We start from the raw sequence: 14,025 nt of genomic DNA on the forward strand, positions 1-14,025 counted from the left end.
GAGTGTTTATTCCTTTACATTACCTTTATTGCAAGGCTGTTCATCAACTGCATTCATTTAAAAATAAGTGAACCTTTTCTCTTTTTGACTTTGATCCAGAACAAAGAGCCCTGGTGCTGTGAACATTTTGGTGGGCAGCCACTTTTAAAGGGACAAAGACCAGCATTCTTCCTCCTCTCTCTCTCTCTCTCTCGTGAGTATTTGTGGTGGGTGAGAGAGGGGGGAGGGGTGAGAGAGGGGTGAGAGAGGGGGGAGGGGGGGTGGTGGACTGCGGCCCCTTTTCAACAAAAAAAATTTGCTTGGCCATTTAAAGGGGAATTGGTGTCCCCCAGGTACTTAAAGGGGCAGTGCCTCTCTCTGTATCATGCAAGAGCAGGGAGGTTCTGCTTGAACTGTACAAAACACCAGTTAGGCCACCGGCTAGAGTGCTGCGTGCAGTTCTGCTCGCCCCATTGCAGGAAAGATGTGACTGCTCGAGACGGGAGATTTACGAGGATGTTGCCAGGACTAGAGAATTTCAGCTACAAGGAAAGATTGAATACATAGAAACATAGAAGATAATCTACATCCTAGGGTACTTAAGGAAGTGGCCCTAGAAATAGTAGATGCTTTGCTGGTCATCTTCCAAAATTCGATAGACTCTGGAACAGTACCCATGGATTGGAGGGTAGCTAATGTTACCCCACTGTTCAAAAAAGGTGGTAGAGAGAAAACGGGGAATTACAGACTGGTAAGCCTGACATCGGTAGTGGGGGAAATGCTAGAGTCCATTATAAAAGACTTAATAGCAGAGCACTTGGAAAACAGTGACCGGATCGGACAAAGTCAACATGGATTTACAAAAGGTAAATCGTACTTGACTAATCTACTGGAATTTTTTGAGGATGTAAATGGTAAAATAGATAAGGGAGAACCAGTGGATGTGGTGTATTTGGACTTTCAAAAGGCTTTCGATAAGGTCCTGCAAGAGATAGAAACATAGAAGATAGGAGCAGGAGTAGGCCATTCGGCCCCTCGAGCCTGCTCCGCCATTCAATGTGATCATGGCTGATCATCCAAATTCAGTACCCGGTCCCTGCTTTCTCCCCATATCCCTTGATCCCTTTAGCCTTAAGAAATATATCTAACTCCTTCTTGAATATATTTAATGAATTGGCCTCTACTGCCTTCTGTGGTAGAGAATTCCACAGGTTCACCACTCTCTGGGTGAAGAAATTTCTCCTCATCTCTGTCCTAAAAGGCCTACCACTTATCCTTAGACTGTGATCCCTGGTTCTGGATTCCCCGACCATTGGGAACATCCTCCCTGCATCTAGTGTGTCCAGTCCTGCCAGAATTTTATAAGTTTCAATGAGATCCCCTCTCATTCTTCTAAACTCCAGCAACCCAATCTCTCCTCATACATCATTCCTGTCATCCCAGGTATCAGTCTGGTGAATCTTGGCTGGACTCCTTCCATGGCAAGAATATCCTTCCTCAGATAAGGCGACCAAAACTGCACACAATACTCAAGATGTGGTCTCACCAAGGCCCTGTACAACTGCAGCAAGACATCCTTGTTCCTGTACTCAAACCCTCTCACTACGAAGACCAACATACCATTTGCCTTCTTAACCGCCTGCTGCACCTGCATGCTTACCTTCAGCGACTGGTGCACAAGGACACCCAGGTCTCGTTGCACTTCCCCTTCTCCCAATCTATTGCCATTCAGATAATAATCTGCCTTCCTGTTTTTGACACCAAAGTGAATAACCTCACATTTATCCACAATATATTGCATCTGCCATGCTTCTGCCCAATCACCCAACCTGTCCAAATCATCCTGTAGTTTCTCGGCATCCTCCTCACAGCACACACGCCCACCCAGCTTTGTGTCGTCTGCAGATTTGGAGATATTACATCTAGTTCCCTCGTCCAGATCATTAATATATATTGTGAATAGCTGGGGTCCAAGGACCGATCCCTGCGGTACCCCACTAGTCACTGCCTGCCACTCGGAAAAAGACCCGTTTATTCCAACTCTTTGCTTTCTATCTGCCAACCAGTTCTCTATCCAAGTCAATACCTTGCCCCCAATCCCATGTGCCTTAACTTTACACGCTAATCTCTTATGTGGGACCTTATCGAAAGCCTTCTGAAAGTCCAAATACACCACATCCACTGGTTCGCCCTTATCTATTTTACCAGTTACATCCTCAAAAAATTCCAGTAGATTAGTCAAGCACGATTTACCTTTTGTAAATCCATGTTGACTTTGTCCGATCCTGTCACTGTTTTCCAAGTGCTCTGCTATTACATAAGAACATAAGCACATAAGAAATAGGAGCAGGAGTAGGCCAATCGGCCTCTCGAGCCTGCTCCGCCATTCAATAAGATCATGGCTGATCTGATCCTAACCGCCAATCCACTATCACAGAACCATCTCCTGAATCTAACAGAATTAGACACACGAAATAGGAGCAGGATCAGACTACACGGACCCTGGGCCCGCTCCGCTACCCACAGGGCCATGACCGATCCGAACCTAGACTCATGTCCAAATTCCTGCCCACTCCCCGTAACCCTTAATTCCCTTTAATTCTAGGAAACTGTCTTTCTGTTTTAAATTTATGTAATGATGTAGCTTCTACAGCTTTTTGGGGCAGCATATTCCATGGACCTACCACCCTGAGTGAAGTCGTTCCTCCTCATCTCAGTTTTGAAAGAGCAGCCCCTTATTCTAAGACTATGCCCCCTAGTTCTAGTTTCACCCATCATCGGGAACATCCTCCCCGCATCCACCCAATCCAACCCCTTCACAATCTTATATGTTTCAATAAGATCGCCTCTCATTCTTCTGAACTCCAATGAGTAGAGTCCCAATCGACTCAACCTCTCCTCATATGTCCATCCCCTTATCCCCGGGATTAACCGAGTGAACCTTCTTTGTACTGACTCGAGAGCAAGTATGTCTTTTCTTAAGTATGGACACCAAAACTGTATGCAGTATTCCAGGTGCGGTCTCACCAATACCTTGTACAACTGAAGCAATACCTCCCTATTCTTATATTCTGTCCCCCTAGCAATGAAAGCCAACATTCCATTGGCCTTCTTAATCACTTGCTGCACCTGCATACTAACCTTTTGAGTTTCGTGCACCAGGACCCCCAGATCCCTTTGTACTTCAGTACTTTCCAGTTTCTTGCCATTAAGATAATAACTTGCTCTACGATTTTTCCTGCCAAAGTGCATAACCTCACACTTTCCAGTATTGTATTACATCTGCCAAATCTCTGCCAACTTACTTAGCCTGTCTATGTCCCCTTGCAGGTTTTTTATGTCCTCCTCACTCACTACTTTCCCTCCCATCGTAGTATCATCTGCAAACTTTGATATGTTACACTCGGTCCCCTCCTCCAATTCGTTAATATAGATTGTAAAGAGTTGGGGACCCAGCACTGACCCCTGCGGAACACCACTAGTTACTGATTGCCAGTCTGAGAATGAACCATTTATCCCAACTCTCTGCCTTCTGTTAGATAGCCAATCCTCTATCCATGCCAGAATATTACCCCCAATCCCGTGATTTTTTATCTTAAGCAATAATCTTTTGTGTGGCACCTTGTCAAATGCCTTTTGGAAGTCTAAATACACTACGTCCACTGGTTCCCGTTTATCCACCCTATATGTTACTTCCTCAAAGAACTCCAGCAAATTTGTCAAACATGACTTCCCCTTCATAAAACCATGCTGACTTTGTCCTATTAAATTATGATTATCCAAATGTCCTGTTACTGTCTCCTTAATAATGGACTTCAAAATTTTACCTACCACAGATGTTAGGCTAAGCGTGTTACATTAGCAGTTTTCCAGTCTGCCGGGACCTTTGCCGAGTCCAGGGAGTTTTGGAAAATTATTACCAATGCAACCACAATCCCTACCGCCACTTCCCTCAAGACCCTAGGATGTAAGCCATCAGGTCCAGGTGATTTATCCGCCTTGAGTCCCATTTATTTTACTGAGTACCACTTCCTTAGTGATTTTGATCGTGTTTAGCTCCTCCCCCCCTATAGCCCCCTGTTTGTCCAGTGTTGGGATATTCTTAGTGTCCTCTACTGTAAAGACTGATACAAAATATTCATTCAGTGTTTTTGCCATCTCCATATTTCCCACCATTAATTTCCCGGTCTCATCCTCTAAGGGACCAACATTTACTTTAGCCACCCTTTTTCTTTTTATATAACTATAAAAACTCTTACTACAGGTAGACTACCCTTTATCCGAACTTCCGAAAACCGAAACCCTCTAAAAACCGAAGGTTTTTTCGTTCAGCGTAAGTCGTGCGCACGACCCCGACCCCTGCCGACCCCCACTGCCGACCCCCCACCCTTTCAGATAAGGGATAGTGTATCCTTTATCCACACTTCCGAAAACCGAAATCCTCTGAAAACTGAAAGGTTTCGTTCAGCGTAAGTCGTGCGCACGACCCCGACCCCCGCCGACCCCCACCCCCGACAAATTTCCCAGTCTTATAAAATACCTTCTGAAATCCGAAATTTTCCGAAAACCGAAACACGGCTGGTCCCGAGGTTTTCGGATAAAGGATAGTCTACCTGTATCTGTTTTTATATTTTTTGCTAATTTACTTTCATAATCTATCTTCCCTTTCTTAATCAATCTTTTTGTTATTTTTTGCTGTCTTTTAAAGTTTTCCCAATCCTCTATCCTCCCACGAGATTTGGCTACCTTATATGCCCTTGTTTTTAGTGGAATACTATCCTTAATTTCTTTACTTAGCCAAGGATGGCTGTCTTTTCTTTTACACCCTTTTCTTCTCAGTGGAATATATATTTTTTGGAAGTTGTAAAATAACTCCTGAAATGTACACCACTGATCACGTATCGTCTTACCCTTTAATCTATTTTCCCAATCCACTCGACTCAATTCGGCTCTCATACCTTCATCGTCTCCTTTATTCAAGCTTAGCACGCTTGTTTGAGATCCAACCTTCTCACCCTCTAATTGAATATGGAATTCAACCATGTTATGGTCACTCATTCCAAGGGGATCCTTTACTAGGACATTTTTAATTAATCCTGTCTCGTTACACAGGACCAGATCTAAGGTTGCTTGCCCCCGGTCGGTTCAGTTACATACTGCTCAAGAAACCCATCCCTAATACACTCAATGAACTCATCCTCAAGGCAGCCCTGCCCAATTTGATTTGTCCAGTTAATATGATAGTTAAAATCCCCCATAATTATAGATGTTCCCTTATTACAAGCCTCAACTATTTCCTGATTGATACTCCGTCCAACATAGTTGCAACTGTTCGGAGGCCTATAGACTACGCCCACTAGTGTTTTTTTCCCCTTATTATTCCTTACCTCCACCCAAACTGTTTCATTATCCTGATCTTTTGACCCAATATCATTTCTCTGTATTACAGTGATTCCTTCCTTTATTAACATAGCCACCCCACCTCCCCTTCCTTCCTGCCTGTCCTTCCTGATCGTTAAATAACCTGGTATGTTTAATTCCCAGTCATGGTCACCCTGCAGCCATGTTTCTGTAATGGCCACAAGATCATACCCATATGTAGTTATTTGTGCCATTAACTCGTCTATTTTGTTACAAATGCTACGTGCATTCAGATAGAGAACTTTCAAATATGTTTTGTGACACTTAGTTCCTGCTTTTGCCCTTTTTATTACTTTACCTTTTACTCCATACCTTCTGCCCCTTCCTGACATGCTCTGGTTTTTAATTTCCCCACTGCTACCTACGTTTATGACCTTCTCTGTTGTCATTTTTATTGTTTGCTCCCTAGGAACCTCCCCCCACCCCCCCCCCCCCCCCACTAGTTAGTTTAAAGCCCTCTCTACAGCCCTAGTTATATGATCCGCCAGGACTCTAGTCCCAGCACTGGCCAAGTGAAGCCCGTCCCAACGGAACAGCTCCCTCCTGCCCCAGTACTGGTGCCAGTGTCCCAGGAAGCAAAACCCATTTCTCCCACACCAGTCTTTGAGCCATGCATTTAACTCTCTAATTTTTTATAATGGACTCTAGCATTTTCCCCACTGCCGATGTCAGGCTTACCGGTCTGTAATTCCCCGTTTTCTCTCTACCACCTTTTTTGAATAGTGGGGTAACATTAGCTACCCTCCAATCCATGGGTATTGTTCCAGATTCCATCGAAAACCCAGCAGCTTCTCCTCCATCTCCACTCCAGCTCAAACTGCTGCAACAAAAAGACCTACACAGGCGGCCAGGAACCGACTTCCGTCACCTGCAATAAAACTCTTCCCGACAGCCGCTGACTAATGGCGGCCGCAGCACCCACAGTTCCCCGCGCCCCAGAAACTGCTCTATCCAACGCGCTGACTTCCCCGCTGAGAGTGCGCATGCTCCCCGGGGCCGCGGGCCATTCTGGGAGCCTGGCTCCTGTCCTTTGGCCCGAGTCAGATTCGGTGGAACTGGCTGAAGAAACCGGGAAGCGGCGGCTCGGATGGGGGAGGCGCTGCACCCTGGGTTTCCTGGTGCCGGGGCCCTGGCCGCACGTCTGCCGGGCCCGGCCGCTCTGATTCTGATTGAGGTTTTTGATGAGGCAACAGAGAGGGTTGATGAGGGCAATGCGGTTAACGTGGAGTACATGGAATTCCAAAAGGCGTTCGACAGCGTGTAAAGTTAAGGCACATGGGATTGGGGCAAGGTATTGACTTGGATAGAGAACTGGTTGGCAGACAGAAAGCCAAGAGTTGAAATAAATGGGTCTTTTTCCGAGTGGCAGACAGTGACTAGTGGGGTACCGCAGGGATCGGTCCTAGGACCCCAGCTATTCACAATATCTTGAGTATTGTGTGCAGTTTTGGTCGCCTTATCTCAGGAAGGATGTTCTTGCCATGGAAGGAGTGCAGCGAAGATTCACCAGGCTGATACGTGGGATGGCAGGATTGACGTACGAGGAGAGATTGGGTCGATTGGGCTTGTACTTGCTGGAGTTTAGAAGAATGAGAGGGGATCTCATTGAAACTTATAAAATTCTAACAGGACTACACAGACTAGATGCAGGAAGGATGTTCCCGATGGTCGGGGAGTCCAGAACCAGGGGTCACAGTCTAAGAATAAGGGGTAAGCCATTTAGGACAGAGATGAGGAGGAATTTCTTCACCCAGAGAGTGGTGAACCTGTGGAATTCTCTGCCACAGAAGGCAGTAGAGGCCAATTCATTAAATATATTCAAGAAGGAGTTAGATATATTTCTTAAGGCTAAAGGGATCAAGGGATATGGGGAGAAGGCAGGGACAGGGTACTGAGTTTGGATGATCAGCCATGATCACATTGAATGGCGGAGCAGGCTCGAGGGGCCGAATGGCCCACTCCTGCTCCTATCTTCTATGTTTCTATGTGTCCCCAGGTATATAAAGGGGCAGTGCCTCTCTCTGTATCATGTAAGAGCAGGGAGGTTCTGCTTGATCTGTACAAAAACACCAGTTAGGCCACCGCGTGCAGTTCTGGTCGTCCCCATTGCAGGAAAGATGTGACTGCTCGAGACGGGAGATTTACGAGGATGTTGCCAGGACTAGAGAATTTCAGCTGCAAGGAAAGATTCAATACATAGAAACATAGAAGATAGGAGCAGGAGTAGGCCATTCGGCCCCTCGAGCCTGCTCCGCCATTCAATGAGATCATGGCTGATCATCCAAACTCAGTACCCTGTCCCTGCCTTCTCCCCATATCCCTTGATCCCTTTAGCCTTAAGAAATATATCTAACTCCTTCTATGAATTTAATGAATAGGCCTCCACTGTCTAGTCCTGTTAGAATTTTATAGGTTTCAATGAGATTCCCTCTCATTCTTCTAAACTCTAGCGAATATAAGCCTAATCGACCCAATCTCTCCTCATACGTCATTCCTGCCATCCCAGGTATCAGCCTGGTGAATCTTCGCCGCACTCCTTCCATGGCAAGAACCTCCTTCCTCAGATAAGATGACCAAAACTGCACACAATACTCAAGATGTGGTCTCACCAAGGCCCTGTACAACTGCAGCAAGACATCCTTGTTCCTGTACTTAAACCCTCTTGCCATGAAGGCCAACATACCATTTGCCTTCTGAACCACCTGCTGCACCTGCATGCTTACCTTCAGCGACTGGTGCACAAGGACACCCAGGTCTCGTTGCACTTCCCCTTCTCCCAATCTATTGCCATTCAGATAATAATCTGCCTTCCTGTTTTTGCTATCAAAGTGGATAACCTCGCATTTATCCACATTATACTGCATCTGCCCAATCACGCAACCTGTCCAAATCATACTGGAGTTTCTCGGCATCCTCCTCACAGCACACACGCCCACCCAGCTTTGTGTCGTCTGCAAACTTGGAGCTATTACATCTAGTTCCCTCATCTAGATCATTAATATATATTGTGAATAGCTGGGGTCCAAAGACCGATTCCTGCAGTACCCCACTAGTCACTGCCTGCCACTCGGATAAAGACCCGTTTATTCCAACTCTTTGCTTCCTGTCTGCCAACCAGTTCTCTATCCAAGTCAGTACCTTGCCCCCAATCCCATGTGCCTTAACTTTACACGCTAATCTCTTATGCGGGACCTTATCGAATAGGCTGGGGTTGTTTTCTTTGGAACAGAGGAGGCTGAGGGGAGACTTAATTGAGGTGTATAACATTATGAAGGGCAGAGAGAGAGAGTGGATAGGAAGGACCTATTTCCCTTAGCAGACAGATCAATAACCAGGGGGCATAGATTTAAAGTAATTGGTCGGAGGTTTAGAGGGGATCTTTCTTCACCCAGAGGGTGGTGGGGGTCTGGAACTCACTGCCTGAAAGGGTGGTAGAGGCAGAGACCCTCATCACATTTAAAAAGTACTTGGATATGCACTTGAAGTGCCGTAACCTACAACGCTGCGGACCAAGTGCTGGAAAGTGGGATTAATGTGGATAGCTCTTTGTCGGCCGACACAGACATGATGGGCCGAATGGCCTCCTTCTGTGCTGTAAATATCTATGATTCTATGAATTGTAGTTAAAGGGACAGACACCCCACAAACTCTGTTCCCGAGCCACTGACTCCATCCCTCTCCTTAACATCTGTCTGAGGCTGAACCACACTGTTCGCAGCCTTGGTGTCATATTTGACCCTGAAATGAGCTTCCGACCGCATATCCGCAGCATAACAAAGACTGCCTACTTCCACCTCCGTAACATCGCCCGTCTCCACCCCTGCCTCAGCTCATCCGCTGCTGGAACCCTCACCTGGGCCTTTGTTACCTCGAGACTGAACTATTCCAACGCACTCCTGGCTGGCCTCCCACATTCCAGCCTACGTAAACTTGAGGTCATCCAAAACTCGGCTGCCCGTGTCCTAACTCGCACCAAGTCCCGTTCGCCCATCTCCCCTGTGCTCGCTGACCTACATTGGCTCCTGGTTAAGCAATGCCTCGATTTCAAAATTCTCATCCTTGTTTTTAAATCCCTCCATGGTCTCACCCCTTCCTATCTCTGTAATCTCCTCCAGCCCCACAACCCCCCCGAGATATCTGCGCTCCTCTAATTCTGCCCTCCTGAACATCCCTGATTATAATCGCTCAACCATTGGCGGCCGTGCCTTCAGCCGCCTGGGCCCTAAGCTCTGGAATTCCCTCCCTAATCCTCTCCGCCTCGCTACCTCTCTTTCCTCTTTTAAGATGCTCCTTAAAACCTGCCTCTTTGACCAAGCTTTTGGTCACCTGCCCTAATTTCTCCTTATGTGGCTCGGTGTCAAATTTTTTTTGTCTTATAATATTCCTGTGCAGCACCTTGGGACGTTTTACTACATTAAAGGCGCTATAGAAATACAAGTTGTTGTTGTTTCATTTTTAAAGATTTAACCGTTCTTGCAGTGACCGATGGCGGCTTTGCCTGGCTGAAGTTCTGGAGAGTCCAGAACCAGGGGTCACAGTCTCAGGATAAGGGGTCGGCCATTTAAGACTGAGGTGAGGAGGAATTTCTTCACTCAGAGGGCGGTGAATCTTTGGAATTCTCTGCCCGAGGGCTGTGGAGGCTCAATCGATGAGTAGATTCAAGGCTGAGATCGAAAGGTGTTTGGGTTCTCGGGGAATCGAGGGATATGGGGTTCGGGCGGGAAAGTGGAGATGAAGTCGCACATCAGCCATGATCTTATTGAATGGCGGTGCAGGCTCGAGGGGCTGAATGGCCGACTCCTGCTCCTATAGAATCAGAGTGGTTACAGCACAGAAGGAGGCCATTCGGCCTGTCAAGCCCGTGCCGATTCTCAGCTAGTCCCGCTCCCCCGCCCTTTCCCCGTAGTCCTGCAAAATTTTTTCTTTCGGGTACTTATCCAATTCCCTTTTGAAAGCGGTGATTGAATCTGCCTCCACCACCCTTTCAGGCCGTGCATTCCAGATCCTAACCACTCGCTGCGTAAAAAAGTTTTTCTTGATAAGATTACTTAAGCAGTTTAGGTAAAGGGGAAAAGTTAAATATTTGGGATTCTGTTGGTTTAAGAAGAGTAAAACAAGGTTACACTGCAGTAGGAGTAAATTGACACAGCAGGCAGTGGAAACCAGTTTTCTAACCAATCAGCAGGGGTGACTCATTTGGCTGTAAACAAACAAACAGTATAAAAAGACCAGTCCTAGTGTGAGCAAGCACTGAGTGCGAGTCATCAAAGAGTGCTCTGAGTTTGGGTAAGTCAGGTGTTAGGTGCTCTTTTCAAACTTTAACTCTGTGGGTTGCAGTTAATAAGGCCTTTCTGGTGCAGAGTGACTGTTGGTAAACCATTTAACTGGTGTAACTAGAGGGATTGATTTAATTTAAATCCAATTAATTAAAGGGGATACTAGCATCTAAAATCGGGCAGAGGGTGTCCATAACTAACAATAACATTTTTAATGAATTACATAGAATGGAGCAGGTGATGTGTTACTGTTGCGAGATGTGGGAGCCGGTGGACCCCATTGAGGCTCACGGTGATTATGTCTGTGACAAGTGTCTGCTGCTACAGGAACTCCAGCTCCATGTTGATGAGCTGGAGTCTGAGCTTCAGACACTGCGACACATCAGGGAGGGGGAGAAGTACCTGGACTCTGTGTATCAGGAGGTGGTCACACCTATGAAGTTAATTAATTCAGATGTAGCCCATGGTCAGGGACAGGACGGTGTGACTACGAGTGAGGCAGGTACGGGGATCCAGGAGGTAGAGCTGGAGGAGCCGCAGCCCTTGTTCTTGTCCAACAGGATCGAGGTTCTTACTCCCTGTGGGGACAGGAGCAGGGACTGCAGGGAGGATGAGCAACCTGGCCACAGCACCGTGGAACGGGGGGCCATTCAAGAGGGGGAAGTAAATAGAAATGTTGTAGTGGTAGGGGATAGTATTATTAGGGGGATAGATAGAGTTCTCTGCAGCCGAGAGCGAGAGTCCCGAAGGCTGTGTTGCCTACCCGGTGCCAGGGTTAAGGACATCTCCTCTGGGCTGGAAAGAAACTTGCAGTGGGAGGGGGTGGATCCAGTTGTCGTGGTCCATGTTGGTACAAACGACGTAGATAGGACTAGGAAGCCGGTTCTGTTAAAGGAGTATGAGCAGCTAGGGGTCAAATTAAAAAACAGAACCTCAAGGGTAATAATCTCTGGATTATTACCTGAGCCACGAGCGAATTTGGCTAGAACAAATAAAATTAGAGAGTTAAATGCGTGGCTCAAAGACTGGTGTGGGAGAAATGGGTTTTGCTTCCTGGGACACTGGCACCAGTACTGGGGCAAGAGGGAGCTGTTCCGTTGGGACGGGCTTCACTTGGCCAGTGCTGGGACTAGAGACCTGGCGGATCATATAACTAGGGCTGTAGAGAGGGCTTTAAACTAACTAGCGGGGGGGAGGTTCCTAGAGAGCAAATAATAAAAATGACAACAGAGAAGGTCATAGACTTAGGTAGCAGTGGGGAAATTAAAAACCAGAGAGTGTCAGGAAGGGGCAGAAGGTATGGAGTAAAAGGTAAAGTAATAAAAAGGGCAAAAGCAGGAACTAAGTGTCACAAAACATATTTGAAAGTTCTCTATCTAAATGCACGTAGCATTCGTAACAAAATAGACGAGTTAATGGCACAAATAACTACATATGGGTATGATCTTGTGGCCATTACAGAAACATGGCTGCAGGGTGACAATGCCTGGGAATTAAACATACCAGGTTATTTAATGATCAGGAAGGACAGGCAGGAAGGAAGGGGAGGTGGGGTGGCTATGTTAATAAAGGAAGGAATCACTGTAATACAGAGAAATGATATTGGGTCAAAAGATCAGTTTGGGTGGAGGTAAGGAATAATAAGGGGAAAAAAACACTAGTGGGCGTAGTCTATAGGCCTCCGAACAGTTGCAACTCTGTTGGACGGAGTATCAATCAGGAAATAGTTGGGACTTGTAATAAGGGAACATCTATAATTATGGGGGATTTTAACTATCATATTAATTGGACAAATCAAATTGGGCAGGGCTGCCTTGAGGATGAGTTCATTGTGTATTAGGGATGGGTTTCTTGAGCAGTATGTAACTGAACCGACCAGGGGGCAAGCAATTAGATCTGGTCCTGTGTAACGAGACAGAATTAATTAAAAATGTCCTAGTAACGGATCCCCTTGGCATGGTTGAATTCCATATTCAATTAGAGGGTGAGAAGGTTGGATCTCAAACAAGCATGCTAAGCTTGAATAAAGGAGACTATGAAGGTATGAGAGTGGAATTGAGTAAAGTGGATTGGGAAAATAGATTAAAGGGTAAGACGATACATGATCAGAGGTGTACATTTAAGGAGTTATTTTACAACTTCCAAAAAATATATATTCCACTGAGAAGAAAAGGGTGTAAAAGAAAAGACAGCCATCCATGGCTAAGTAAAGAAATTAAGGATAGTATTCCACTAAAAACAAGGGCATATAAGGTAGCCAAATCTAGTGGGAGGATAGAGGATGGGGAAAATTTTAATAGAAAGCAAAAAATAACAAAAAGATTGATTAAGAAAGGGAAGATAGATTATGAAAGTAAATTAGCAAAAAATATAAAAACAGATAGTAAGAGTTTTTATAGTTATATAAAAAGAAAAAGGGTGGCTAAAGTAAATGTTGGTCCCTTAGAGGATGAGATCGGGAAATTAATGGTGGGAAATATGGAGATGGCAAAAACACTGAATGAATATTTTGTATCCGTCTTTACAGTAGAGGACACTAAGAATATCCCAACACTGGACAAACAGGGGGCTAAAGGGGGTGGGGGGGGGAGGAGGTAAACACGATCAAAATCACTAAGGAAGTGGTACTCGGTAAAATAATGGGACTCGAGGCGGATAAAATCACCTGGACCGGATGGCTTACATCCTAGGGTCTTGAGGGAAGTGGCGGTAGGGATTGTGGATGCATTGGTAATAATTTTCCAAAACTCCCTGGACTCGGCAATGGTCCCGGCAGACTGGAAAACTGCTAATGTAACACCCTTATTTAAAAAGGGCAGTAGACAGAAGGCTGGAAACTATAGACCGGTTAGCCTAACATCTGTGGTAGGTAAAATTTTGGAGTCCATTATTAAGGAGACAGTAACAGGACATTTGGATAATCATAATTTAATAGGACAAAGTCAGCATGGTTTTATGAAGGGGAAGTCATGTTTGACAAATTTGCTGGAGTTCTTTGAGGAAGTAACGTATAGGGTGGATAAAGGTGAACCAGTGGACGTAGTGTATTTAGACTTCCAAAAGGCATTTGGCAAGGTGCCACACAAAAGATTATTGCTTAAGATAAAAAATCACGGGATTGGGGGTAATGTTCTGGCATGGATAGAGGATTGGCTATCTAACAGAAGGCAGAGAGTTGGGATAAATGGTTCATTCTCAGACTGGCAATCAGTAACTAGTGGTCATAGAGTTATACAGCACGGATAGAGGCCCTTCGGCCCATTGTGTCCGCGCCGGCCATCACGCCCTGTCTAATCTAATCCCATATTCCAGCATTTGGTCCGTAGCCTTGTATGCTATGGCATTTCAA

The sequence above is a fragment of the Somniosus microcephalus genome, unplaced genomic scaffold, assembly GCF_052327205.1.
Source record: "Somniosus microcephalus isolate GS21.2 unplaced genomic scaffold, FLI_Smic_1.0 scaffold2, whole genome shotgun sequence".
Taxonomy (NCBI): Eukaryota; Metazoa; Chordata; class Chondrichthyes; order Squaliformes; family Somniosidae; genus Somniosus; species Somniosus microcephalus.